Below are 27,973 nucleotides of genomic sequence, written 5' to 3'. Positions count from 1 at the left end.
CAATTGCGCTCATTTCACATGCCAGCAAGGTTATGCTCAAAATCCTATGAGCTAGGCTTCAGCAGTATGCGAACCGAGAACTACCGGAAGTACAAGCTGGGTTTCAAAGAGGCAAAGGAACTAGAGATCAAATCACCAACATTCGCTGCATCATGGAGAAAGCAAGAAAATTCCAGAAAAACATCTATTTCTGCTTCAATGACTATGCTAAAGCCTTTGATTGTGTGGATCACAACAAACTGTGGCAAATTCTGAAAGAGATGGGGGTACCAGACCACCTTACCTGTCTCCTGAGAAACTTGTACGAGGGTCAAGAAGCAACAGCAAGGACTGGACATGGAACAACCGATTGGTTCAAAATTGGGAAAGGAGTATGACAAGGCTGCATATTGTCGCCCTGCTTATTTAACTTATATGAAAACTCTCTGGAAAAGACCCTGATGCTGGGAAAGACTGAAGGCAAAAGGAGAAGGGGACCGCAGAGGATGAGATGGCTAGATAGCATCACGGATGCAATGAATATGGACTTGAGCACGCTCCGGGAGAGAGCGCAAGACAGGAAGGCCTGGCGTGCTATGGTCCATGGGGTCACGAAGAGTCGGACACGACTGAACAACAACAACACTAGTACCAAAACCTTAAACCTGGCCCAGTAGCGAATAGGTAGCCAGTGCAGTTCCTTCAGCAGACGAGTTACACGCTGAAAAGGGGCAGCTCCCGACAACAGCTGAGCTGCTGCCTTCTGCACTAGGTCCAGCTTCCAGACCAGCCTCAAAGGCAGCCCCACATAGATCACATTGCAGTAATCCATCCTTGAGGTTACTAGTGCCTGGACCACTGTGGCCAAGCTGTCCCTGTCCAGGAGGCGCCATGGCTGGCAAACCAGCTGAAGCTCGTAAAAGGCATTCAGAGCCGCCATGGCCACTTGGGCCTCCAGTGACAGTGATGGATCTAGGAGTACCCCCAAACTATGGACCCGATCTTTCAGAGGGAGTGCAACCCCATCCAGAACAGGCAATGAGCCTATCTCCCAGACCCAGAAACCACTCCCCCACTCCCCCACAGGGCTTCCGTCTTGCTAGGATTCAGCTTCGGTTTATTGGCCTTCGTCCAGCCCATTACTGAGTCTAGGCACTGATCCAGGACTTGCACAGCCTCTCCTGATTCAGATGTCACAGGGAGATAGAGCTGTGTGTCATCAGCATACCAATGGCATTTAGCTCCAAGTCCCGTAATGATTGCTCCCAGTGGCTTCATATAGGTGTTAAACAACAATGGGACAAGATGGTACCCTGTGGCACCCCACAGCTCAATTGCCAAGACTGAGGAATGCTCACCCAATGTTACTTTCTGAAATTGGCCCCGCAGGTAGGACTGGAACCACTGTAAAACAGTGCCTCCGATACCCATCCTACGGAATCGATCCAGGAGGATACCATGGTTAATGGTATCAAAAGCCGCTGAGAGGTTGAGCAGAATTCACAGGGTTGCACTCCCCCTGTCCCTCTCTCAATAAAGGTCATCCATCAGGGCGACCAAGGCTGGTTCAGTTCCAGAACCAGATTAAAACTCAGACTGGGATGGGTCTAGATCATCAGTATCCTCCAAGAGCGCCTGCAGTTGCTCCATCATGACCCTTTCAAGCACCTTCCCTAGGAAAAGGGTATTTGTGACTGGGCCAGATTTGGACCCAGGTCCGAGGTTCTGCACCCCTATTTTATATGGTTGTTCAAATAGACTCAGGAGCCTGTAATGAGATCGAGAGCAGATGTTGGAACCTGTGTTGGTAAGTACCCAGCGTCAGATTTTTCAAGTGAGCAATTTAAGAAGTAGACCATCTTGCTCACCTGAACTTGTAAATCACTCTTCTAAGAAACGTTCGGTTGGAATTATTTAATCAGGTTGGAGGTGATTTGCCTGGAACATGGCTGATTACACAGCTGCTACCCAGGGAGACCTTGCAGACATCCAAAAGGCCAAAATTATAACCTCCTGAGAGTGTTCAGCATGAGCTCCCAGGTCCCGCCAGGTAGTTTAACCCTCACACTCAGCTTTGTGTACCTCCAAGTAGCAAATCAGACTCAGGAGGCCAATGGGGACAAAGTTGTATTTGCATTGAGCTATACAAATATTAAAACACAAACAGAAAGAGTAGTTCCTGCACAAAGATGGGTGTTTGTTTTTTTAAGTAAAGCTGTCACTCACTTAAAAAAAACCACTTTTGTTTTGTCTTCCCCAACCTGGTGCCCTCCAGATATGTTAGATTCATTTGCCCACCTGTGAGAGCAACACCTGTGAGAGCAACATGAGAGAGGGCCTTCTCCACAGTGGCCCCACACCTCTGGAATAAGTTGCCATCAGGGGTCCATCAGGCACGATCATTGTAGGCTTTGAAGAAGGCCCTGAAAACATGCTACTTTACTCTGGCCTTCCCTTGATTATGTTTTAGTGGGCTGGGCTGTGGCTGTAAGTTGTCTGTTGTAAATTTTATTTATGCTTTTTAGAATGTCTGCTGCTGTTGATGTTTGTACTGTGTTTTTACTGGTTGTATCATGAGTTTTCCCCTTCATGGATCACTGCCTTGTTGTGGCGAAGGGGCTTGCATAACTCAGTGAAGCCATAAGCTATGCTGTGCAGGGCCACCCAAGATGGACAGGTCATGGCAGAGAGTTCTGACAAAATGTGGTCCACTGGAGAAGGAAATGGCAACCCACTCCAGTATTCTTGTCCCCATGGAACATATCCCAAGGCTAAAAGATATGACGCTGGAAGATGAGACCCTCAGGTCAGAAGGTGTCCAATATACTACTGGGGAAGAGCAGAGGGAATTTCCAAGTAGCGCCAGAAAGAGTGAAGCGGCTGGGCCAAAGCCGAAAGGACACTCAGCTGTGGATGTGTCTGGTGGTGAAAAGAAAATCCGATGCTGTAAAGAACAATATTCTCTAGGAACCTGGAATGTCAGATCAATGAATCAAGGTAAGCTGGAGGTGGTCAAACATGAGATGGCAAGACTGAACATCGACATCTTGGGAATCAGCGAACTCAAATGGACAGGCATGGGCGAATTTAATTCAGGTGACCATTATATCTACTGCTGTGGGCAAGAATCCCTTAGAAGAAATGGAGTAGCACTCATAGTCAACAAAAGGGTGGGAAAAGCAGTACTGGGGTACAATCTCAAAAACGATAGAATGATCTCAGTACAAATCCAAGGCAAACCATTCAACATCACAGTAATTCAACTCTATGCCCCAACCACTGATGCCGAAGAAGCTGAGCTTGATCGGTTCTATGAAGACCTCCAACACCTTCTAGAACTAACACCAAAAAAAGATGTCCTCTTCATCATAGGGGACTGGAATGCTAAAGTAGGAAGTCAAGAAATCACTGGGATAACAGGCAGGCATGGCCTTGGTGTACAAAATGAAGCAGGACAAAAGCTAATAGAGTTTTGTCAAGAGAACACGCTGATCATAGCAAACACTCTTTTCCAACAGCACAAGAGGCGACTCTACACATGGACATCACCAGATGGTCAATATCGAAATCAGATTGATTATGTCCTTTGCAGCCAAAGATGGAGAAGCTCTATAGAGTCAGTAAAAACAAGACCTGGAGCTGACTGTGGCTCAGATCATGAGCTGCTTCTTGCAAAATTTTGGCTGAAATTGAAGAATGTAGGGAAAACCACTAAACCATTCAGGTATGACCTAAATCATATCCCTTATGAATATACAGTGGAGGTGAGGAATAGATTTAAGGGACTAGACCTGATAGACAGAGTGCCTGAGGAACTATGGACGGAGGTCTGTAACATTGTTCAGGAGGCAGCAAATCAATCCATCCCAAAGAAAAAGAAATGCAAGAAAGCAAAGTGGCTGTCTGATGAGGTTTTACAAGCAGCTGAGGAAAGAAGGGAAACAAAAAGCAAGGGAAAAAGCGGAAGATATATCCAACTGAATGCAGAATTCCAGAGAATAGCAAGGAGAAACAAGAAAGCCTTCTTAAATGAACAATGCAAAGAAATCGAGGAAAACAACAGAATGGGAAAGACTAGAGATCTTTTCAAGAAAATCGGAGATATCAAGGGAACGTTTTGTGCAAAGACGGGCATGATAAAGGACAAAGAAGGCAGGGACCTCACAGAAGCAGATGAGATTAAGAAGAGGTGGAAAGAAGACACAGAAGAACTATACAGGAAAGATCTGAATGTCCCTGATAGCCATGATAGTGCGGTCACAGAACTTGAGCCGGACATCCTAGAGAGTGAAATCAGGTGGGCCTTAGGAAGCATTACTAACAACAAAGCTAGCGGAGATGACAATATTCCAGCTGAGCTATTTAAAATCCTAAAAGATGCTGCTGCTAAAGTGCTGCACTCAATATGCCAACAAATTTGGAACACTCAACAGTGGCCACAAGACTGGAAAGGTCAGTTTACATTCCAGTTCCAAAGAAGGGCAACGCCAAAGAGTGTTCAAACTACCGTACAATTGCGCTCATTTCACATGCCAGCAAGGTGATGCTCAAATCCTACAAGTTAGGCTTCAGCAGCATGTGAACCGAGAACTCTCAGAAGTACAAGCTGGATTTCAAAGAGGCAGAGGAACTAGAGATCAAATCGCCAACATTCACTGGATCATGGAGAAAGTAAGAGAATTCCAGAAAAATGACTATTTCTGCTTCATTGACTATGCTAAAGCCTTTGATTGTGTGAATCACAACAAACTGTGGCAAATTCTGAAAGAGATGGGAGTAGCAGACCACCTTACCTGTCTCCTGAGAAACCTGTACAAGGGTCAAGAAGCAACAATAAGAACCGGACATGGAACAACCGATTGGTTCAAAATTGGGAAAGGAGTACGACAAGGCTGCATATTGTCACCCTGCTTATTTAACTTATATGCAGAGTACATCATGAGAAACGCCGGGTTGGAGGAATCACAGGATGGAATTAAGATTGCCGGGAGAATTATCAACAACCTCAGATATGCAGATGATACCACCCTAATGGCAGAAAGTGAAGAGGATCTAAAGAGCCTCTTGTTGAGGGTGAAAGTGGAGAGTGCAAAAGCTGGTTTGAAACTCAACATTAAAAAAATGAAGATCATGGCATCTGGCCCCATCACTTCCTGGCATATAGAAGGGGAAGAAATGGAAGCAGTGACAGATTTTACTTGCTTGGGCTCCAAGATCACCACAGACGGTGACTGTAGCCATGAAATTAAAAGACGCTTGCTCCTTGGGAGGAAAAGCTATGGCAAACCTAGACAGCATAGTAAGAAGCAGAGACATCACCTTGCCGACAAAGGTCCGTCTAATCAAAGCTATGGTTTTCCCAGTAGCAATGTATGGCTGTGAGAGCTGGACTATAAGGAAGGCTGAGCGCCGAAGAATTGATGCTTTCGAACTGTGGTGCTGGAGAAGACTCTTACGAGTCCCCTGGACTGCAAGGAGGTAAAATCCGTCAATCCTCAAGGAAATCAACCCTGACTGCTCATTGGAAGGACAGATACTGAAGCTGAAGCTCCAATATTTTGGCCACCTAATGCGAAGAGAAAACTCTCTGGAAAAGACCCTGATGCTGGGAAAGATTGAAGGCAAAAGGAGAAGGGGGTGGCAGGGGATGAGATGGCTAGATAGCATCACCGATGCAATGAATATGAACCTGAGCACACTCAGGGAGAAAGCGGAGGACAAGAAGGCCTGGCGTGCTATGGTCCGTGGGGTCACGAAGAGTCGGACACGACTGAACGACTGAACAACAACAACAACAATGGTGGTTTATGGCTGCATTGGTTTTTCTCATGTGTTTTATTGCTGTATGCCGGCTTGGGAAGGCTCCTGCCCTGAAAGGAGGCCAAGCATTTTTTTTTAAAGACTCCTCTCATCCCTCTCTGATGGCAATGCTAGCTGTGGCTGATGGGAGTTGAACTCCAAAACATCTGGAGGGCACCATGTTGGGAAACCAATGATCTAACCAATGAAAAGTTAACAAAATCTTTCAGCCCTACAGGCCTCTGACATGGGGAACATGCAGCCTCTGTAGCAACCCCCTTAGACATCTGCGGGTCTTCAAAAACTGAGGTGTGGCAGAGGAAGAGATGTGCCAGTGGTCTGGCTGGTGGACAAGCAGGGAGAGGCAGTCTAAGAGCAGCTCATTCTGTACCTGACAAATTTCTTAAGACTGAGGCGCCAAGTCAGAGTCAACAGCTTTGTAGGTCTGGATGGGACCCTCTGGGCTCCTGGGCTCGCTTGACCCATGCTGGACTGGGAGCTGCGGTACCACCCTATGGCCAGCAGTGCACCCAAGGTCAGGCCAGGAGTTTGCATTGACACCAGGCTGGCAGGTCTCAGCAAGGGTTAGGATCCAGGCAGCCAGGAGGGAGCTAGCTAGCAGTCCAACCAGGCCAGGAATAAGTGTGTGGTCCAAAACAGTCAGGGGTCATTCCAAGGGGCAATTTCTTAAAATGTATTGTTATGTATTTTATTGCTGCAAGCTGCCTTGGGAGGGCTTCTGCCCTCACAAGGCAGCCAAGAAATATTTTAAATAAGGCAGCAATCAAGGCTGAGAAAGGCCAACGTGGTCAAACTAGGCAGGGTTCAAGTTCTACAGCAGCAGTGGGGAGGGAGTTCACCCAGGGTCTTTACAGCAGAGACACATTACTTAGAGTGAAGAGCCAGCTCTGAGGCCAGGACTTTATAGAGCCTGATGGCCTGGGATTGGCCCCTTGGGGTCAGCTGACAGGATGCTCAGGCAGACTGGTACTGCCACCTAGATGGCGCCCTCGAGGCTCAGAGCCGAGCCTGCTGAGCTTGCTGTGCAAACTGAGGATTGGAAGGGAGAGCTGGTGTGGTGGAGTGGCTAGAATGCTGGACTGGGAGTCAGGAGATTTAGTCCCCACTCGGCCATGGAAGCTCACTGGGTGACTTTGGGCTGGTCACAGAGTCTCAGCCCAGCCTACCTCACAGGGTTGTTGTTGTGAGGATAAAATGGAGAGGAGGAGGGTTATGTATACCGCCTTGGGTTCCTTGGAGGAAAAAAGGCAGGATATAAATGTAATAAATGAGTATTTATTTGATGCTGTGACTTGGATTCCTGCATTGAGCAGGGGGTTGGACTCGATGGCCTTGTAGGCCCCTTCCAACCCTACTATTCTATGATTCTATGAATACATACATAAAATAAATAAGTGGGTAGGGTGTGGAAGCCTGACCTCTGGGAGACCCAGTGTCCTACACCAGTGACTGGTGTGCCAGGGTCCTGCTGTCCTGTTTGAGACCCCCAGCACCCCATAGGGAAGCTTAAGTAGGAGAATGGTGAGCGGATATGAACAAACTCAGTGTGAATTGGTAGAAGGAAAATGGCACCCCAGAAGTTAATAATATTTACCCTGAACTGTATATAAACTTGGAGTCTGACCCAAAGCGTTGCCAAAGCAGCCAGCTTCTGCAATGTGGAATGAAGCAAAGTATTACTGGCATTGTACAATGCAACTCTAGAGACACAGAAGTGGGGGGGGGGGATGTTGTTAGGGCAAGCATCCTGAAGACTGGGTGGGCTTTTAAGCAAACTGCTGATGTAGAATTTAAACTCTGACCTTGCGGAGAGGTTCAGCTCCCAAGGCACAGGGCCAAACACATGCCCCGGGTGATTACTACACTCTCACTCTCCATAATGCACCTTATTGTGTTCTTAGTGGAGTCTTTTGAAATATTTAGATCATTGAGGGAGTCTCCTGGGACGGCTGCAGTAAATCAAGCGCCAGGTATGTTTTTGCTCAGTTTTCTAATTGCGTTGTCAAGCAAAGACAGGGGATTCAAAAAATAAATAAATGAGGCAACAGTTTAACAGGCGGAGGTGGTTAGGTTCGAGCTGGCTTTTAAAAGCATACCGTGTGTGCAAAAAATGAAGATATTCTGATTATACAGCATGGAATGGAGGGGGACAAATAGTTCAGAGTCTTCCCCAATTTAATGCCCTCTAGATGTCCTGGACTACAACTCCCAGCTTGCCCCAGGCAGCATGTTCCTGACCAGGAAAGGTAAAAAGGATTCCTGTCCAGGCTGGACTTTACCTGGGCAACAGCAGCTGCCTTCGACTCCTGGCCTGGCTTAGCTCTCTGCACCCCACCAAAACAGCCCTTGCAAAGATTGCTGAGGATCTCTGTGCTGCAAAATCCAAAGGCTTCTATTCAGTCCTTGTTACTCTTGACCTTCCCACTGTCTTTGATACAGGTGATGACTCTCCTCTTTGGTTCTCTTTAGGCAAAGGGGGAAGGACCAAAATTCCCCAAACACCAGCATATTTCAGCTTGAAGCTCTTACTGCTCATAATTAAGCCTGAAGGGGGGCATTTATACCTTTCAGAATGGGGAAAGAACTGCACAAAAGCCGGGAAACCACAAATGATCAGCAGTCGTGGGAAAGGCAATAGGGCCAGGGGATGAGAGTGTCGCATATGGGGAACTCTGGAGGGCTCGATTAGGTCCCCACACAGGCTGGATTTGCCCCATCAGCCTAAGGTTTAACACCTTCGCCCTAATATAACTCAGCCTGTAAGTATGCCTAAGCCCATATTGCTTCTCTGTTTACACCTGCCTCCACTTCCCCGCTTACGCTGTTGCTTCCCCGGTGTTGTATTTTAGATTGTAAGCCCCTTAGGGCAGAGACTTATCTTCTTGTACTTTGTAAAGTACCATGCACATGGATGGTATTATATAAGTGTCAGGGACAGATAGATGATAGAGACAGACAGACAGACAGACAGACCGACCTCTGTTTGATATGTGCCTGTGGCTCACTGAATCACCCTCCCATGAGCTGGGCACCTCAGCCTTCACTGTCTCCAGTGTGGAGAGCAACAGAGGCTCTGTCACTATTCTCCCTGTTAGTATGCACCTTGGCTGCTCACATCCATTTGCATGTGTCTAGGCTCACACACCAGACTGAGCAGCTGAGCTGCATCATATTCAGACTCTCAGCCAAACTAGAACTCAGAGAGAGGTGTTGGTGGTAAAAGAGCATGGAGGAAAGAAAACAGCTGAGATACATGGGGGAGGGTTTGATCCATTGGATTGGGGGCTTTGCTGGGGGTGGGGTCAGATGGGAAAGCCACTGTGAGGCTGGGTCATTGTGCTGCTAGTTTCCTGTTCCTACTTTAAAACATTTGCAGTAGAATGTCAATTTCTTTAAAAATGGCACACCACCAAAGTACTCTGAGCGTAACAAAACGCCAGCCAGCAAAGTTCCAAGCCAATGTGCAGAGCAGACCAAGGAGCTGTCACACCACCACCTGGTGGGCAAAGCAGCATGACTGTCAATGTCTGGCTGTGTTTTTTAGAAACAAATCTATGATGCAATAAAGGGAAACACAGTCCTTCTCTAGGCGTATCTACCTTACACACTTAAATATGGTCGCTCCCTCTTTCCGTGCATTTGGGGGCACTAGGATCTTGAATGGATTCCAGGATTCTCTGGGAGAAGCAATGATAGCTAAACCGACATGAAGGTTTGTAAGGTCAACGGGCCGGCAGTCACTCGTGCATGCTTTCCCTGTTGCTCCAGTTTTATTGTTGTGAGAAATAAATGTCAATAGGAGAGATGCGAACAAAGTACTGCTGAGTCAGGTTTGGAAAAGACATTTGGGGGTTCAGAAAAGCCTGTGTCAAAGGAGGGGCAAACTTTACAAGCTCCCAACTTCTTCCATCCAGGTGACGGAAAGGGGGGCGGAGCGGAAGGGAAAGATCTCCCTTGTCGCTGTTGCTGCTCCTGCCACTGGCCAATGAAGCAAAGGACAGAGGGAGCATTTAGATGACTGGAAACTGCGAGGGAGGGTGCTTTGGGGACAGAGAGCAGCTTCAAAATGCCTCAGAGCTTAAAAATGACCCAAATTCTTTCCATTTTTATTTATTGTATATTATTATGTTTGGAAAGAGCTTGGATCATATCCAAGTGCTCACCTACCTTTAGTGAATAAGCAGCAGTGCAGTGGTAAACTTTGAAGTACAGATGCTCATCGTGACAGTCCCCATAGCCCCGTCCCTGAGGGGAGGCCAAAAACATAGGCTACTGTGCTGAACCATATCAACAAACCAGTTCTAGCAGTGTTCATCTCCACCAGGAGCAGACCTTTTGCATAGCAAATGGGTCTTAATTGCTCATTCAAAACCAAGCCCCCCCCCCCAATACTTTGCATTACAACTGGGGTAGCCTGTATATCCATATCCATATCCATATTTGAGAATTTGAGAAAATTCATCCCCTCCACCCCACTATGAGGATTGCAACTATGTTCATAAGGAAATTCTGAGGGAGGAGGGCAGGTGAAGTTAATGTCTCTGCTAATCAAAAAGTGCCCGCACCACATCCCTGTGAGTCCAGGGTCCACAACAGCACTGGTGAGTACCATACTGGTGATGTAGGCTCCTGTTCTACAGACCTTCATGGGCTTCTCCACACAGAGCTTTTATCCTGCTATTGAGATGACTCACTCATGGATGTTTGCGGGTCCTTTTCATGACGTCGTCAACCTACAGGGCACATCCAGAGGTATTTGCTGGTTATTCCACCTCAAAAAGATCCGGAAATAACTGGCTACCTATTTAAACTGGATTGTCACGCTATTAAAACAGCCACTAGATGGTGCAGTTTCATTGATCTCTATGGAACCTTTAAAATTAAAAAATGTCCCCTCTCTGCAATCATGTGGTCGCTGTCTGGGAGCTGCTGTAAATGCAGAAAGGCTCCACAGTGGGAGGACTGCGGGGGTTTTCTTTAATGTAAAGCCAGCCCATGTCAGTGTAATTGTTACAGCTTTCCCTAAAGATTCCTGGGATCCATTTGAAATCCCTAAGCCCCTGCACCCCATTAAAAAAAGAGAGAGAATAACAACAACACAATGTGCTGATAATGACTTAAACCAGTTTTAAGTCTGTGATGCAGACACACCCTGAACAAGAGGATGCTTTCCTTCATGACATCATTGATGTTGCTTATCCTGATTGTACTCAGACCACATTTGTCGCCTTAAAATGGTTAAACCATCTTTAGTCATACCTTTGCAGGATGGAAATGTTTTAATGGCACACCTGACAGCATAGTCGATCACGCTTTGAACCTAAGTCCAACTGTCGCCCTCCTACCAAGGAGATTAGCAACAATATTGAACAGTGAGCAGCCGCAATATTGATTTTTGCTGGCCTATCATGTGCATTTCTGCTTTCTCGTGCTCCATTCCCCCAGTTCGGAGAAGCCAACATTTTCCATTTGGAGTATCAGCTGCAGGGACTGTTATTTCACCAGGATTAAAAGATTGATGATATTACCAGTTAGGTTCTGGACACAATTTGAAGTACTGTCTTTGATCTTAAAACCCCCAAACCAGTTTGGGTTGGGAGTACCCCCATGTTCAACACAGGAAGTTCCACTGTAAATTTCAGGAGCATCTAAGGTCAGATGGATGGCCATAAGGCACAAAGGTTTCTCCATGGTGATACCCTCTCTGAAGAACTCTCTCCTCAAGGAGACCCACCTGTCTAACTCCCTTTTAGTATTTAAAGATCAAGTTAAAGTGATTTTTTTAAAAATATCATCAATTGATTCAGTTTGTATCCTGACTTTTCACAAAATGGTGCTCATGACATCAAGCAATAAAATAAGAAGTACAATACAAGGCAACAATCAAAACATAAAACAAGTCTGGTAGAACACATCAGTAAAAACAATAAACCTAAATAAAAAACAATGAACCCCGTACAAACAACCACTTAAAGCAATTGTGTTACCTGTATTATCTCATGGGGAGATATGCACCTGGAACTCATGCTACCCACTCTGTAGCATGGCGACTAAGGCCCTGGTTCGAATCTCAAACACCATTGGCCATTGGTAAGCCACTCTCTCTCCCAGCCTCAGCTTCCCCATCTCCAAGTCAAAGGTAATCATATTGATCTACCATACCAGTTTGTTCCAGGGCCTGGTCCTAAGGCACATGAGGCAGCCAACATGCTGAAGCTAAGCAGGTCTGGAACTGGTCAGTGTTTGGAGTGGAGACCACCTGGGAACCACATGGAGCCACCTTGAGTTCCACAATGGAAGAAAGGTGGGATATAAGTGTAATAAATAAATAATAAATAAAATAAATCCTTATGTTTATTGGGATAAAGTTATGTGAAGTCCATTGAACACAATGGCTGGGTTCAACACCATGCTAAACTGTGTTTTCACAGCACATGAATGGGCTTGTGAACACCCTCTGGGATAACCACAAGGAAGAAACTTCCATTTTCAATACAATGCAGCTTGCTGCTACATTCAAAACCTAAACCGTGATTCATCTTCACTAGTGATGAATAAACTTAGCCCAAGCAAATTTGTTATTTACTCGGACAGTAACAAATTCCTTCACGTGAGCTGAGACGAAAGTTCTTCTTTAATACGAAATCGTGTTCCGTGCATAAGAGTTTTTGTGCATGCACGGTATCACGGTGCATCTTGGGAGGTGTCGTTTGGAATCACGTAGGATGGCATGATGTCATGCATCACTACTTTATGGGCCCCCTTTCTGATTGGTTATTTTCACGTGGCCTGTCCACGTGACGATGTCCTGTGACAGTGCCATCACCAGTATGAAGTGCCGCCCTACTCCTCCTTAGTGCCAGAGCTGTGGTGGTGACGATGATGAGGGAAGCAGCTAAAGACACCACTTTAAGTCAATTTCTTTGGGGTCTAGGTAGTAGGATGATTGAAAAATTAGGGGGAATCTGTGTACTTCTTTATTGTGCATGCTCTAGAGCTCAAAATCAATTCCAAACTGAATGACAAATTTGTAGTACATCAATCCAGGCTTGCTACGAAGGTGAGCATTATGAGTGGACAGGTTTTGACTTACAAGCCAACTAATTCTGAAATTTGGATGTATCACATAGGGATGTGTGAACTCACCCCTGTCTGGGTTCTCCGGTCGCCCACCCAGCCCCTGCCCCCGCTTGCTGGTCCCTGCTCCCTGGACCGCACTCGAGCCCCTCCCACACTTAGCAAGCAGCCCACACTCATCCCAGCTGCCTCGTTGAGCTTCGCAGTTGCCATTTTTTAAAAAATAAAATGGTGATCACAAAAATGTGCATGTTTTTGTATGCAGGAAAATACAGTACATCCCTAATCACTAATGTTAACTATGGTTTGTTGAAACTAGCCAGTTTCATAACCCAGGTTTGAAGTTGCCTTCTTTTTCAAACAAGCCATAGTTGAGACTAGCCACAATTTGTCCAGGTTCAGATGTAACAACAAACTGTGGTTAGGGCAAACACTTCTGATCTCTTCCTTGCAGCTGTGCCAGAGGAGGAATGGGGACAGGAAGCTCACAAACCTGGGGCTTGTTCATGTAACACTAAGCCATAGTTTAGCGTTATGCCCCAAAGCAGCCCATATAACTGCATAGTAGAGAGAGCCAACATGTGGCTGATGTTGGGCCAGTCACACCCTTACAGCCTGACCTACCTTGCAGGGCTGTTGTGAGGATAATGTTGAAGAACCATGTATGTTGCCCTAAGCTCATAGAATCATAGAATAGTAGGGTTGGAAGGGGCCTATCAAACCATCGAGTTCAACCCCCTGCTCAATGCAGGAATCCAAGTCAGAGCATCCCTGACAGGTGGCTGTCCAGCCTCGTCTTGAATGCCTCCAGTGAAGGGTGGGGTGTAAAGGAAATAACTAAAACAATATCAATAGTAATTACATCATCATGGAGGAGGAGGAGGAGGAGGAGGAGGAGGAGGAGGAGGAAAAAGAGAAGGAGAAAGTCTCCATAAGTCTAGAAGAACTCAGCAGTGTTAAAAAGCAGAATACCGTTCTGACTAAATGGGTAAAAATAACTGAAGAAGTACATTAAGAAGAATTTAAAAACCAGCAGTAGGAGAATGTGACTACAGCTCTGAAAGTCAATGACAAACATTAGCATTAAAAAAATGCCTGAAGGCACCACAACCTAGGCTTCATTGCCTTCAGGTTAATCCAGAAATGACACAAGACACCGGCCGGGCCCAGAAGGGGCTTTCAGAATGATACGACGGCGGACACGGGTGGCGTGACAAGCACCACATAACCATCTTTGCCTCCGCTCCTGGCTCCTTGAACTGGCTTGTGTGTCACGCAGCTGCACAGCTGCCATTGTAGATGGTGGGAGAGGATGTCACAAAGTATTTTATAAGAGATTTGCTTCTGATGGACCACATGTGCAGTTTTACAGCCTCAAAATATGACAGGGGAGAAAGCTTTGCTCGCAAGGAACAGCTGCAATTGTATAATTCTTCACAGCTCCCTAAATAGCATTTCTTAAAGGCTGTGAGTTCCTGAGAACTCTCAACATTTCCTGACGCAGTTATATCTCTTCTCCAGGAAAGAATGAAAACAAAGCACGGCACTTGGATAAAGTGCTATCTGTGTATCTAAACCAGGTTGGGGTTGCAGGGGGAGGGGGTGCCGCTGCCTGATCCTTCGCACAGCAAAATATCATCCTCATCATCACTGCAAAGAAACTGCGAATGTGTGGACTGTAGAGAAGGTCACAAATAGGGTGGCCAGTGATAAGTCGCTCCAAAAGAGGAAATGGATCACCCCAAAAGAGGACAAAAGAGACAATGTTTGCATGACATTGGCATATGCTAATTCAGGGGTAGCGTTGCATCTCTTTTAGCCTGAGGGCTGAAGTTCTTGGAGGCTGCATTCCAGTGGTAGGCAGGGTCAAATGCAAAAGGGGCCAGGGCGAAAATACAGAAAACACCAGCATATTTTAGCTTAAAGCTGTTACTGCCAGTAACTAAGCCTGAGGAGAGCTTCAAGCTTTTTTAGAATGGGGAAAAATTGCACAAAAGCCAAGAAACCACCGAACGACTGGTGGTCCCGGGGAAAAGAGGTGGTGTTGGGGGAAAGGGGCATGCAAATGAAGAAATAATTGTTGTGATTTAAATAGAAATACAGTCCATCTCACCATAGTGGGGAAGACAGCGACCAGGTGAGCTGTGGGCCTGGCTCTGTCTGCTGTCCAGGTGCTACCTATGGGTGAGCAACTTCAAGGCTATGAAGGTATTTCCCTTTGAAATGGACTTGGACTGGACAGCCCTTCAAATAGAGGACTGTCTTCTGTAGAATAGGACACCTGCCTACTGTAGTCACAAATATCTTCAAACTTCCACTCAATGTGGGGAGTTCCCAACTATTCCAAAAGACAGACAACAAATGTAAAAAAAGAAGAAATCTAATAAAATGTACTGAAAATGTGACCCAAAATTTCTTGCCTGCTCAGTGCTCGCCACCACCATGGATAAACTTCTCCCTCTCTTTGGTCCAGCCAAAGGGCCAAAAATATCCTCCCAGTTTCACTAAGTGGCAAAATGGGAGGGGAACATTTTGGTGCAGCCTGATGTGAAACCATGCGACATTCCGGTGACTGATTTGCTGACATGTTGCATTTTTGCCCCTGACGTGCATTCAGCTTCTCCCCTCCTTCATCTTTTGGTTAAACATGTAGTGCTTAGTTGACACGCTGGCCAGGCATGGAAGCTGGAGCTCTGAAGGGATTAGGAGAAAGGGAGAGAAGCATCTCTTTACCCACTTTCTCTACGCCAGCCTTCAGATTTCTTGGATTGCAACTTCCATCAGCCCCGACCATGGTGGCTGGGGCTGAAGGGAGCTGTTTTATGAAGGCTGCTTTATGAACTGCAATCACAGTCCCTCATCGTTGCCTCTTCCCTAAGTTAAAACAAACCAAACGTGTCCTCCTTTCATCGAAGGGGAGGTGCTCCACAATCCATTCACGTCACAAATTGGTGAATCTGGATTCTGAAAAGAATCCAGCATCTAGCTGAACAAAACCGGCACCTGGTGGATGCCTCCAAGAACCATCCAGTAGGTCCGAGTTATTTCGGGGCCAGGAGGTTCTTCACATATCCCTCTAGAAAAGGAACCCTGAGAAGGTGAAGAATCAGCAGAAATGAAATGACTTCTGAAAAAAGGGAATGAATTTAAAGGGGAAAGCAAGATGAAAGCGAGCCACTTGACTGTCCTTCAGAACATGCAAGCAAGGAGTTCAAAGGGCTAGGATGGCAGAAGGTGGAATGGGCTTGACTTCCCGCCCTCTGGCTTTTTCATCAGTTTGGAATTGTCCATTCTTCCATCTGATAAAAAAGCCAGACAGCTCCGCCCTGCACACACATCCACATAATTTGATCCTCTCTTGTTTCTCCTCCTTCCCTGGCATCCACTGGAGCCCACTAGAAAGGCATTGTATGCCTGCCCCCGCCCGCCACCCCCCCACCCTTCCATGATGAGTCTCCTTTTTTCGGTTCAACTAATGAGCCATAAATAACTCAATGAAGGTGTCAACAAAGACTGTAATTTATCATACCTTGTCAGGAGGGCACTTCTTGTGAGGAGAATTCACAGCCTAGTGTAACTTGTTAAGATTTATTCCTTGCGTGGTGTCTCCCCCTCCCCTCCCCTCCCCTTCCCCCTTCCAGCTCACCCCAAATTTATCTTGCATACGAACCCTCACAGGTGTGCCGCTTTTGACAAATAAGCCACGGAGTCTGGTATTCATCACAAGCGGGCCTTTGTGAAGATGGAGGCGGCAAGAAATAAATTTGTTCTGAAGAAGAAGGCACTTGTGATCCTGGGAGGGGTAGTGGAAGAGGAGACAGACCCATGTTTTAAACCTCCCTGCATTTGGAAGGAGGTGGAAACAAGAAAGGGCAGTTGTGTGTGCCTTTGCTGTCCTGGACTTCATTACTCAGTGCATGGTTAAGCAACCGCTGAGGTCATGGTTGTTGCCTGGGGTTTACTCCATGTCCACTTTTCTCTACCTCTCCTTTAGTTATGTAACAAAGGAGATCAGGATGGCGCTGTAAACCTTCGGTGCTGAGGACTGGAGAGAGCCATTCTGGCCCTTAAGTTGAGCCATCAAGTTCAAAGGAGGCTCCATCAAGGTTTGAAGCTGGGGATGTATGAGGAATGTGTGGCAGTTTGTTTATGAACAGAATTTACTCTTTTTTTACGCTCCAGAACCAAACACACATCCCTGAGCTTGCAATGCTGTTCATGTGCCGAGCTTGAGAAATGCGTGCATTGGAAAAAATGCACATGAAAAGATGTGCATTTTGGAAAACGTGCTTTAATCAATGGGAGACCATTACAGACTTTTGAATGCACATCCAAGTATGTACCAATGTACTTTGTGATTTTCACATGAAAAGAAAAGAAAAAGCTCATATTCTGATATGGATATGAGTTGGACTGAGCTTCAAGGTGGAACTCAGAGGTCCTTGATGGTTTGGCTGGTTGCCACAATCCTGATCTGAAGCACTTTACGCATGCATCCCTAGGTTAGAGAAAATGGACGGGCCATAGCTGTATGCAGAAGGTTCCAAGTTCAATCCCTGGCAGCATCTCCAGGTAGGGCTGGCAAAACTCTTGCCTGAAACCCTGGAGAATTGCAGCCATTCAGCTAGATGGTCGGATGGTTTGACTCAGTACAAGGCAGGTTCTTGTTTTCCTTCCTATGCCTGGAACCTGTTTTGGCTGAGTTGCTTAGAAACTTTAGTCAACTGGAGTGGAATAACAAGTTTTCTACTGGATTCCTGTTCCTTATGGGGACTACACCAGCCAAGATGCAGATTGTAATGGCAGACAGATAGATACACACCCGAACCATAATTCATGTAGGAAACCAGGTGAGCTACCTGGACATCCATCAGACATCTGCTAAATTATGATGGACAAATTATGAATAAGCCTCTAGACCCTGTTGTGTGCCTGATGATGTAATAGTAGGAGCTCAGGTTCCCACGATGCTTGACTGCAAATGAGGCCCTGCATGTGCACAGGAATACTTGAGGCGTGCCTGCTCACTCATGTCCTAGCAAGGATGGACCATTGCCTCTACCCCACCCCATTCTGCCGTAAGTGATATGACGCTGGGTGACTGCATGGAGAATCCCATCCAGGCTGAGTAGGGCATCAGGTGTGAAGAGTACCCCTGCTGCCAGGAGAGCAAAGTTCCACTGCCACTTTAAGTTTTTCCTTGGCACCTTTGCTCAAGGAGTTTCCATTTTGCCTAGGAATGTGAGCCAGTGAGCATCTAGATGCAGGGGGAAAATCAGGTTGTGAATTTCCTGCCAAATGTCTCTATTGTCATGGACAAGGGAGTGGCCCCACCCATTATTCAGCTAGCATGGGACCCACTCAGAACATGCACACCCCATCTTCTCCCAGTTCTAATCTAATCAACCCACACTGTATTACCTCTTGGATTAGTAATCCAAAGGGTGCTGTATGAGTAGTGCTGTAATTCCCACTCCTAGTGGTCATTCTGTTATTTTGTTAGATGACCATGAGAGAATTGTCTTCCTTTTCTGTACCTGGGCATCACCCTTCCAGGACCACCCCGTTCCCTCGTGAAACTTTTGTCACCCGGACCTATAACTGGGCTAGGAACCCCGGAGTCTCTCTCTCTCTCTCTCTCTCTCTCTCTCTCTCTCTCTCTCTCCCCCTCCCACCCTTCTGTTCCCTTTATTGTGCTTCCTGCCCTTTCAGTAGGGATGTGCAAGAATTTCATTTCGGTTTGCAAAACATCAGAACTTGCCCTGTTTGAAACCCTGAAAGGAAATGTCAGTGGGAATGCATCTTTCCAGGAAAAGCTCACACATTCCCAAACTTGCGATTGCATTTGGAAAATGTGTATTTTTTGAAAAATGTGCATTTTGAGATCCACTTCCATTGCTTTGTGTTTTTTTTTTTTAAGTATTTTCACACTTAATGGAGGGAAAGTGCACACTTCTGAAAAATGAGCATGGAAATGCACACTTTCCCCATTCAAATGAAATGAAAAACAGGTCACAAAATAAAAATGGGAGCAGGGCAAACTGAGCTTTGAAGTGGAGTTTGGGGAGTAGATTTGTGGTTTCCCGGCATTTGCAGTTTCCCCTCGTTCTAAAAGGCTGAAATGCCTCTCCTAAGCCTTCGTTACTGACAAGAAGAGCTGTAAGATAAAATATGCTGGGGGGCTTGGGAGGGGGGATTTTTGGCCCCACCTCTTTTGCTTCAGTCCCGCCCACCACTAGAAAGTGTTCCCCAAGAGTTTCTCTGAAATGGAATTGGGCCCTTGGGGTGAAAGAGTTTCAATGCCCCCGGTTTATTCCCTGAACATGGAGAAAGAGTCTGCTGGTGTGTTTAGAGACATGCATCCCCCAAGGAGGTGTGGCGGCACCGTGATGACATCACTGGGGTATATGGGGGGCTAGAGACTCCCAGAGATGGCTTCATGTCCCTTCTGCTACCTCAATATACTTACTTTAATGAGCTCAGAGTAAGAGAGAGCCAACGAGAACATGCATCAAAGTAAGGCTATCCATGGCTACTAGTCTTGATGGCTATGTGCTACTTCCAGTACCAACAGCAGAGAGCCTATGTACACCAGTTGCTGGGGAACATGGGTGGGAGGGTGCTGTTGCACTTGTGTCCTGCTTGTGGGTTCCTGGTCGACAGCTGGTGGCCACTGTGTGAACAGAATGCTGGACTAGAATCATAGCATAGAAGGGTTGGAAGGGGCCTATAAGTCCATCGAGTCCAACCCCCCTGCTCAATGCAGGAATCCAAGTCAAAGCATCCCTGACAGGTGGCTATCCAGCTTCATCTTGAATGCCTCCAGTGTGGGAAAGCCCACCACCTCCCTAGGGAATTGGCTCCATTCTCCATTGACTAGATGGACCCTTGGTCTGATCCAGCAGGGCTCTTCTTCTGTTTTGAAGTCACAGGCAGTTCTGCTGCTTTGCTCTTTCAAATTATGTTTGTGTCGCCTTCCCTCTGAAGTGGAGGGAGCTGCATTTTAAATGTGCAACTGACAGCCGCCTTGTTAAAGGAACACCTCATTACCATAACATCAGTAGCGCGCTAAACAAATTTAACTGCGGTAGGTCGCAGTCCCTCTGTCTGGCAGCAATCCAGTCAAAGAGTTTCCTTCGCTTTTGCTTTAGGAGGTGGCATTGATCTGTTGCAACAAGTCCCCCTTCCTCCACTGTGCTTTTATCTAGCACTGTGTGCAATGCAATGCCAAGGATGCACCCCCCCACACACAGAGACATTTTCCAAGGGGAAATTGGCACAGTGGGGGGAGTAGGAGGGCCTGGTAGGGATGGGCAGATCAGGTTCAGTTCAGTCCATGCCAGTTTTGCATGTGACACGTTAATTTTGTCCCATTCTGAGTATGGAGTAAAAACAAACACACAAATGCACAAATCCTTAAAATCGACATCCTTACAACTTTACGAGGTGGTCCAAAGGCCACATTTTAACCTTCCCCCTTTCTTGTACAGCCTCTTAGATCTAGTGATGGACAAATCTGTAAATCTGATTTCTCTCAGCTTCCCATGTTTCCAGTCTTAAATTCAGTTTGTCCTGAACTTTGAGAATGTTTCCAGTCTTAAGTTCAGTTCATTACAAACTGTGAGAATTAAAAAAAAATGCATGAAAGTTCATATGTGCTTTTGTGTGCATTTCTCCTAATACCTGCATTTTTGTGCGCAATTCTGACTAACATACACAATTTTTGCAAGCAATTTTCCTAATATAGTGAGTTTTGAACATTATTTTCACTAATAAATGCATTTTGTGTGCATGTTCCCCTAATATTTTCATTTTTTTTATGGGAGAACTCCATTGCAAAATTCAGAGATGTGCAAGTGTAGAAGAATGGCTGAGTTTTGGTTTGCATCTTGGTTCAAAAGTGCAGAATTAGGCAAGTTCACATTAAAATGTGAACCAAATGAATTTCTACCCCACCTCTACTTGGAGCAGCTACAAAGTGCAGCAGCTGTGCCTTGTATTAAAATGGAGACGGAAATGGCCTGGTAAGAGACAGTATGTGTTCACTATAATTTTAGTTGATTAATCTACTGATTAAATCTTTCAGCCCTTGTTTACTTGGGATGCATATCAAAATTATACAGTTTTATTATTAAAGATTGATTGAACAGTTGCAACCCTAGTTTTTATATACATAAACACACATATTCTGCCATTTCTACCCACGTACCGAAATGTAGGTCTATGCCAAGTTGAGCAATTCCTATCGCTCACAGCTAGAATGGTAGCCTGAACTCAGTTCCAAAATATGAGGAAGTAAAAGATACTGTGGGTCCCGAAAATGCAGAAAGAAAACGTGCTCAACCACCATACAGAATACAGAAATGTGGAAACAAGGCCTGTAGGCTTAACGGAACTTAACTCATCCATCCATGAATATTGGGGGTAGAGATGGGAACAAAGGGATGATATATATTTTTAACTGTGATTCTTAACAGAGTCATGTCTGAACCCTGTGGTGTCACATAAACAAAATTGTTTTATGCTGTCTTAAGGATCAGGGTTAGGCTGGGGGTGTCCTGTCCCAATCTAGGTGGTGTATGCTAGCTCAGGGTTGCTGAGGTCAGCTGTTGGAATTAGAGGCTTAAGCTGGAGGAGTTAGAAGCTGAAGGTTCTCCTCTGTTAACTGGCAAAGTCAGAAGTGAGATTCCTACTGCTTATACCAGGCCTGACCAATCCAGAAGGTTCATACTGCCAGCCAGTGGCAGGGACTGATGTTATCTTCCCATATTCCATTTTGTGCTTGAGCAGGGCTTAGAGATCTGAGCAGACCCAGTCCATGGTGGCTCACTAGACAAGGTCCCAGCAGGTCAAGACATTCCCAGTTCAAGCTCTGAAGGTCCTGACATTCGCATCGCCCTGTTCCTCTAACTAGCTCTTATTCAAACACAGTGTTTTTTTTTTTAAATGGGCACTAAAGGTGCTTATCATGCACTTATACATTGCCTTGATTTATGGCATTTAAATTACCCTCACCTTAACTCTGAGCTTAACAGAAGGTTTTGACACTGAATCTATATTTGTTTGTGAGCGCCACATACTTTGCAAGCAAATCAAACCTCGCCAAGTGTGCGCAAAGCCCCAGCGTCGGCTCTCGGCTTGCTTCCGTCATCTTCACTTTGAGCTCGGCGAATTCAAACTGATCGCCTGACTTTTAACACAGCGGGGACAAATGCATTTACTTGTAAAACAAAGCCAGGCCCTGTTCAGAGGGGGATGCAATAATCAATCCAGTTGCCACAGAGCCCGTAAGTGTTCATTTACCATTATGTGACCTGCAGCAATAATATACGATGTCTTTTGCCAGCAGGAACTCAGCCAGCTGCAGTACACCGGGACTTTGTCGGCAATCGCTCACAACCGTCCTTCACAACCTTTTGTTCGCTGCTCATTAAGGTGAATTATAACAGTGGGATGGAACATTTTTCTGGGGCACATCCCTTCACTGGAACTGATAACATGTCCCAAGGAACTCTAAGATAACTGTGACCCTTGCATGCAGAAAAGGTGCTTCCTACAGGAATTGTTTAGTCTTTTAGCCAGAGTCACTACCTTCTCAGACTGGGGAGGGGGAAAAAAATCTTAGCTAGTCCTTGGATGTATTACAGCTTTGCCAAAATGATTTGCCTTTTTTCATTAGCATTTTCCCTGATGCCCAAAACCATTTCCCCTCTTCCATGGATTTTATGACATGGCCAATGCATAATCCCTGATTGGTTGGGATCACCAAGGCCCATTGGGCCTTGGTCAAGCTCCAAAACTGGCTGCAGCTGGGCTGGGGGGATGGGGGATGGATCTGGCACAAGCAAATGAATAGCAGAGAGCCAGAGGCAGGAGGCACAGTTTGAAATCAGTATGGTGGTCAGGTACCAGATCAGACAAGGAAAGGCAGTCTGCATGGTTACGCACTAGGATGAGTTGCTCAGACTAAGGAACCAAGCCGGGACAACACAGAGCCATCCAAGCTATTGATGCCTGGTTGGGCTGAAGGATAGCAGTACCATCTTCGAGCACTTTGGGGGGGTGCTATCACAGCAGAGATTGGACTGATGCTTCATCTGTCTGAGCACTGTCCCAGAGGCGCAGGGACAAAGGTGCCTGGGCCTTGCTGGCAGAGTGCCAGGTTCGATTTCCTCCCCCCACCCAGCACCCTACAGAGGATTGGATTGGAAAATATGTGCACAATAAGGTAGGTTCCTATGTTTCAAGGGTCAATGCCTGTTGCAGCACTGGGGCCCCAACTGGGCCCCTACTGTGGTACTGGGGAACATCCAAATTGAGCAAGCTATGCTCAACACTGACCTTTGTCTTACAAATTCACTTCAAGCCATGGTTTCAAATCACAATCTGGAGGTCAGAGTTAATTATTCTTTGCCTGACTTGGCCATTGCAGCAAACTATGGTGAGAGCAATCTAGACATGGAGGAGGAAATCAGCATGTGATAGAGGGTGAGGCTTTGGGGAGAGAACAAGCTTCAGGAGGGAGGGTCTACCCCCTGATGTCCTCCAGCCCCCGGGGGTGAACCTGAAAGCAATCTGTCTCCTGGGGGATCCATAGTTCCCCACGCCTGGCCTAAAGTACTCAAAAAACATCACATACACCATCTTGCTTCACATACATTATCTTGCTTTACATACATCAACTTCCTGCATTCCTTATGACACCTCCCAAGGTAGATCAGCATTATTATCCTCATGGCTGCAGATTGGAGGGCTGAGGCTAAGAAAAGAGCTGGTTTGCCCAAGGCCTTCTCATAGCAAAGGCAAGATGTGAACTGGACACATCATTCATTCAGTCATTCATTTCTATACCACCCCATAGCCAAAGCTCTCTGGGAGTTTCACAAAAATTAAAAACCACTCAAATAACACACACAACAACAACATATATCTAAAACAATTTAAATCAAGAGGCTCCTTATACGCTGCCAAATGCCTGAGAGAAGAAGGCAGTTTTAACCTGCGCCAAAAAGATGACCATGTTGGCGCTAGGCGAGCCTTGTCAGGGAGATTATTCCATAAACAGGGAGCCACCACCGAGAAGGCCCTCTCCCTTGTTGCTGCCCTCTGAGCCTCCCTCGGAGGAGACTCCCAGAGGAGGGCCTTGGATGCAGAGCATAGTGTATGGGTTGGTTCATGCCAGGAGAGGAAATCTGGCAGGTACTGTGGTCCGGAGCTGTGTATGGCTTTATATGTCAAAACCAGCACTCTGAATTGGGCTCGGAAGCATATAGGCAGCCAGTGCAAGCGGGCCAGAATCAGTTGTATATGTTCAGACCTTCTGGCCCCTGTTATCAGTCTGGCTGCCGCATTTTGCACAAGGTGCAGCTTCTGGACAGTCTTCAAAGGCAGCCCCACATAGAGTGCATTGCTGTAATCTAAGGTGGAGGTTACCAGAACATAGACAACTGAAGCCAGGCTATCCCTGTCCAGATAGGGGCATAAGTCGGTAGAAGGCACTCGGTGCTGCTGAGGCTACTTGAGCCTCAGGTGACTTCTCAATCGCATAACTCAGCCTCTTGCTGACTGTGCTACCCCAGCTCAGCGTTAAGGCATCTGTGTCCTTCCAGGCTTGCTACACTGAAGTGAACAGACGGAGGGGGAATTCTCACACTGGCTTAAGGGTGGGAGAAACTGTGTAGGAAAAGCAGGGAGGCAGAGGACTGGGTGGGGAGCTATCCCAAGTCCTGGAATGCTCTCTTGACGGGCTCTCTCTTATCTGCTGCAGATTGCCCTCTGTTCTGCATTCAGTGCTCTACAGCTCTTGCTGCAGACTGGCCTAGAAGGGTAGACTCTTCCAGGTCTGGCTGGAACAGGAGACTGCTGCCCAGAGACAGTCACCCCAGAAGGAACTCCACCTTCAGAAGATTCAATCCCTTGAAAACAGAGGAGTCCTGTCTGACACAGGAGATGTCATAAACCAGGCTTGCAAAGCATGGAACCCAGATGAGTCCACTCTCCTTCCATGCAGAACGAATCCACACAGCTGCCATAAGCACGTTACCTGGCCCAGAACACGTTGGTTACGCGGAAGCTGCGTTCCATGGAAACACAGCCTTTCCTTCCATAAAAGGCACTTCCACCTCTGTCATACTGTATGGCTAGCTTGGCAGTTTTCATATCTCCCCGATGAATCCCGAAACAGCAAGTTAACAGCAGTATGAGCCACTGGAGAGAACATCTCCATACGTTACTGAGCCCATGCAAATCTAAAGCAGACATGACATTCTTTGGGGATATATGAAATTCATTTCCCCCACCTCAGCCGGGAAAGCCCCAACCACCAAAGTGAGTTATACAACTCACTTCCCCCTAGCAAGTCACATTCCACAGCCGATAGGCTAGAGAATAATTCATTCTGCTTGGGCTGCATGCGACTTGTGAGAAAAATCTCTCTCTGCTGCTTCTGTTTGAGGTCAATCCATTAATACCTGGCTGCAGCACAGTTCCTTCCATATGTTCTGGCATTCTCAGGAGAGCCAGATAGGACTAGGAGATGAGCAGATTTATGTATTAAATATATACTGCTCTTTTTCACTACAAATCACACTCAAGGCAGCTAACAACAAGAAAATACAAGAAAAAATGTTTTCCTCCCTCTCATAATACTAGAACCCAGGGTCATCCCATGAAGCTGAATGAAGGGAGATTCAGGACAGATATAAAGGAAGTTATTCACATGTTGCATATTCGAATTATGGAATTTGCTACCACAGGATGTAGTGATGGTCATCAACATGGGTGGATGATAAGGCTATCAATGGGTACTAATCAGGATGGGATGGATATATATTACCTCCAGTGCTGGAGCCAGAATGCCTCTGTATACCAATTGCTGGGAAACAAGGGCAGGAGGGGGCTTTTGCACTCATGTCCTACTTGTAGGATTTCCATGGGCATCTGGTTGGCCACTGCGGGAATAGAATGCTGGACTAGATGGGCCTTTGGTCTGATCCAGCACAGCACTTCTTACATTCCTACGCTCTTAAAGGCAAGCTTCCCCTAAGAATTTCAGCAGGGATCAATTTATGCTATGAGGAACCGGTGTGTGTGTGTGTGTGTGTATGTTGGGGGGGGCAGACACCCTCCCCCAGGACTGTGGCTGTGATCCAATTTGTTCCTCCCCACAGATTTTAAGCCTTGGGAGATCTGTTCACTGAGAGATGTCCAGTGTGACATCTAATAGCTCCCTGAGGTGGTGTTATCCTTAAAGGAAGGTGTAGATAAAAAGGGAAAAATTCCGGGGACACCCAAGACAGCATGCAGATATACACTTAAATAAAGTAGATTTTAATTCACTGACTACAGTCCACAAAGGACCCCCTGATTTTGGTAACAGACCAACATCTTACGGTTCATCTTCCTTTAAGTTTCTTTTAAAATGAACCATAATACATTATGAATGTAACCTTTTTGTGTTTCTTTCTTCTGGACTTATTTTCCAGCTGGGAAATGGTTTGTGAATCCCCGATCATGCCAATTGTACTTGTTCCAGAGAATCAGAAACCTGCCGACAACCTGACCTTAAAGCTTAAGACTAAAACAGCAAGGAGAGCCAGCAAAAGGACTGACAAAGCTTTTTAGGAAAGACAATTTCATATTGAAAACAATGATACGGAAAACAGTGACAACATGGGAATTACTGGCACCATGCAGTGTGGTTCAGAAAGAAAATTACTATGTTTCTTTCCCACCTTCTAAAACGAAAATTATTTCACCTGCATATTTCGAATTAAAGAAAGAAAGAAAGTGTTCTTCTTGTCAGCTATTTCCACAACTCAAACACAGCTTAAATAACAATGATTATTCCTATTACTACCAAGTCAAGCTGTGTCTCATTCGGAAGAGAATTGTGGGGAAGGTCAGTAGAGAAGGGACATTCAGAATACATTGCAGCCAAGCCCTGGAGCTCATTAATGGAAACTGTGAAAAGGGAGATCACAGGGACTAGCCTCTTGTTCTTGTGTGATGCTCTCTAAGCTCCAAATGATTCTTTGAACATCTGGATCCTTATCAGCATATATTTCCAACTGCTAAAGATGTGGACATGCCTCAGACAAATGCCCACCCCTTGCCTCTTTTTTCCTTTCCTAATAGCCTTGACTACCAGACTGTAAGTTCTTCTTTTTACCTCTGTTGTTGTCCAGTGCCTTGGAAGGAGGCCCTTTACAGAATAAAGCAGAATTTAGGTGCGTTGGAGATAACATGAAATATTTGTGTTATATTGTTCTCTGTAATCGGCGGGATGTATAGTACTAGAGCTGAGTACAAATGACCTCTCCAAATTTTCCACCCTGTTTGTGGGCAGAGAAATTGGGAAGAGAATTTCACCAAATTTCATCCAGTCAGAGGAGAAATTCTCCAACAATTTCTCACAGGGAGGGCTCACCACTGGCGAGGGGCTTAGCACAGATTCTTTTTTTTCCCCCTCAAGGGGTTTTGTTTTTCTGCACGGACACTGCAAGTGGCAACAGCAGCAAGTGTGTTGGCAGCCTGGCCCCCATTCTCAATTCTTCATAATACCCCACACCTAGCATCGTTCTGGGGCACTGGGCGGGGGAGGAAGGGGAGGCAAAACCCACCAAAAGATGGGGAAGAAAATTTGGGGAAATCCTGCAAAGTGGCCTTTTATTTCGGGGGGGGGGGTTCATGAAAAAGAAAAATCACAGGACTTTTCTGAGAAATATGAGATATTTTGGCTCAGCTCTACTTGTCATTCTTTATTTATTTTGTTTATTATATTTTTATACCGCCCCATAGCTGAAGCCCTCTGGGCAGTTTACAGCAGTTCAGGGTTTTTAGGGTTCAGCACTTTAGGGTTCAGCACTTTCCCCAGGATCTTCCAAACATTAAATTTCTGAGAGGTGATTGTGGATACATCTTATCTCTAATGCAGGGGCAGAGAGATGATTCCACAGTGAAAGACAGGACTGCAAATGCTCCGCCACTCCTCAGCCCCCTCCTAAGTAAAAGCAGCACAAGAATCCTGAACACAACCCATGAGAATTTCTCCAACGTTCCTTCTCCTTTAATTTACTTATCGAAAACAATTTCTTTT

At 46.1% G+C, this 27,973-nt stretch overlaps 1 protein-coding gene and 1 long non-coding RNA gene across 7 annotated transcripts in view; one reads left to right on the top strand and one right to left on the bottom strand.

Annotated features, from left to right (window-relative positions):
- Window positions 1–27,973, bottom strand: part of RORA (RAR related orphan receptor A) — a 511,382-nt gene that overhangs the window by 320,179 nt on the left and 163,230 nt on the right. The window lies entirely within an intron of this gene.
- Window positions 7,721–27,123, top strand: LOC146336920 (uncharacterized). 6 transcript variants are annotated; one of them, XR_014785306.1, is made up of 4 exons: window positions 7,721–7,769; window positions 20,703–20,900; window positions 22,226–22,311; window positions 26,361–27,123. It is a non-coding gene; the product is annotated as an uncharacterized LOC146336920 (long non-coding RNA). The 6 variants fall into 6 exon arrangements; XR_014785304.1 differs by having other exon boundaries at window positions 22,223–22,311; XR_014785305.1 differs by lacking the exon at window positions 20,703–20,900 and adding an exon at window positions 16,871–16,982 and having other exon boundaries at window positions 26,361–27,117.

The sequence above is a fragment of the Heloderma suspectum genome, chromosome 11 (assembly GCF_057233095.1).
Source record: "Heloderma suspectum isolate Gila_16-S chromosome 11, 16-S_ref, whole genome shotgun sequence".
Taxonomy (NCBI): Eukaryota; Metazoa; Chordata; class Lepidosauria; order Squamata; family Helodermatidae; genus Heloderma; species Heloderma suspectum.
The sequence above is the reverse complement of the archived record's forward strand: the minus strand, read 5'-3'. Positions and strand labels throughout refer to the sequence as shown.